The sequence below is a fragment of the Propithecus coquereli genome, unplaced genomic scaffold (assembly GCF_000956105.1).
Source record: "Propithecus coquereli isolate 6110/MARCELLA unplaced genomic scaffold, Pcoq_1.0 Scaffold228, whole genome shotgun sequence".
Lineage (NCBI taxonomy): Eukaryota > Metazoa > Chordata > Mammalia > Primates > Indriidae > Propithecus > Propithecus coquereli.
In genome coordinates, this window is record NW_012147819.1 from 4,075,069 (window position 1) to 4,077,433 (window position 2,365).

The following is a 2,365-nucleotide window of genomic DNA, read 5'->3' on the forward strand; positions in this document are numbered from 1 at the left end:
ACTATGCAAACTATATCATTAGATATTTTCCTAGATCTGTTTTAGGATGTTTTAATTATCTTTAGAATAAAAGTGTGAAGACCCCAAATTCAAATTTCTAGAGTTGACTCAACCTTACTGAATTGAATTAAATTGCTTGCCTTGGGAAGATAGTGAGAAAAATATACAATAGGTACTTCTGTCTTATATTCAGATAGAATTATAAGGAAAACCAATAAAGTTGACGATAGCTATATGTATAAAAGCATTTTTTGCTTTAAAAAATTATTTCCATGTATTTCATCAAATGAGTAGACTATGTTGCATCTGTTCATGGTTCAGGAAAAACCCATACATGATTTAGGTAGCTAATTTACACTGATTTTGAAAAACTTTGCAGCCTAAAAATAACAGAGACTATGAAACTATAGTCTCACCCAAATCAGAGCAAACTTGGCACCACCTTGGTTCACCTTATCTTTTCCCTCACTAGGTGCAACTCAATCATCTGAAAAAGGGTAGCTTTAACTACTGTGGGGAAACAGGGTGAAAATATCTTGGAAAGTCCCCTGTGATCATTGAAACAGTGACATCTTTGAGTTAATAAAAGGTTATGTTAACCTGAAACTTTGAATCTCCCATCTTTAGTCACTGGTCATTTGGAGAGACTTAAGCCTCTATCAGAAACTTGAGATGGAAACTGCTTCATGCCTACTTACATTGCTACCCAGCTTGTCACCATGTGTAGAAAACAGAACAATGTTTTTATTCACTCATTCAGTGAGCCTTTTTGAGATACGATGCCACAATGGAGAGAAAACCAGACATGAGTCTTGCACTCATGCAGCTTGGTCTCTAGCGGATGAAATAGGCATGAATCATATCACTAAATTGGTAAAACATAACGTTCCAATGTGCTTAGTGCGAAGAAAAAGAAATGCATCACAGTGCTACAAATGTTCATTTAACTGGGGATTTTACCTAGTCATGGAGATCAGAGAAGAATTTCTTGACTTAGCCAGGGAAGAGCTAGGGTGTGATCAATGAGTAACAGTTAACGAATCAAATAGAGAAAAGAAAGAGGCCAGGTCTGCAGCCTGTTGGGAGGACAGGACCATGAGTTCCAGTAATGAGGAAGTTGAAGTCTCAATTGTACAGGCAATGAAGATAATGTGGTACAAGTCTGAGGTGGTGACATACGCTATGTCAAGGATTTTGGTCTTTGCTCTTCAGTCTTTACCGTAAGAGCAAGAGGAAGCAGGTAAAAGTTTCTTAGCAAGTACAAAGATTAAGGAGGGGGAAGAGGTGAATATTTCATCATTTGTATTTTGAGGAAGATCATTCTGAGTTTAGGGTCCAAAAGGAATTTTGGTGGACAAAGGTGGTTCTAGGGAAACTAGTTAAGAGCTTGAGGTTGAGAGATTGGATTTTTAAAAAAAGAAATAGTTAAAAATAGAAGAAGATGGACTTGGGACATATAGAAAAATATCCCTTTTCTATCTAACCATTCCATGTGAGAATAGATCTTTATATTACTATTATTATTTCAGAATATTACAGGGGTATATACGTTTTGGTTACATAAATTGCTTTTGCACAATTTGAGTCAAAGTTATAAGTGTGCCTATCCCCCAGATGGTGTGCACTGTACCTGTTAGGTGTAAATTTACCCATTCTATCCTCTCCCTTCCCACCTGCTTGATCTCTGATGAATGTCATTTCCATATGTGTACCTAAGTGTTGATTGATCAGTTCCAATTTAATGGTAAGTACATATGGTGTTTGTTTTTCCATTCTTGTGATACTTAACTTAGAAAAATGGTCTCCAGTTCCATCCAGGTTAATACAAGAGGTATTAGTTCACCTTTTTGAGTAGTATTCCATGGTATACATATACCACATTTTATTAATCCACTCATGGATTGATGGGCACTTGAGTTGTTTCCACAACTTTGCAATCGTGAATTGTGCTGCTGTAAACATTTGAGTACAGGTGTCTTTTTTATAGAATGTCATTTTTTCCTTTGAATAAATATCCAGTGGGTTTGCTAAATCAAACGCTTTTACTTCTTTGAGGTATCTCCATACTACTTTCTGTAGAGATAATATGAGTTTGCAATCCCACCAGCAGTGGATGAGTGTTCCTATCTGTCAGCATCAATGCCAGTATCTGTTGTTTGGGACTTTTTGATAAAAACTGTTTCCACTGGAGTTAAGTGATAATCTCATTGTGGTTCTGATTTGCATTTCCCTGATGATTAGAGACATCAGCCTAGGCTAAGAATTTATGAAGAAGACCCCAAAAGAAATCACGACAACAACAAAAATATATAAATGGGACCTGATCAAATTAAAAAGTTTCTGCACAGCCAAGGAAACAATCCAT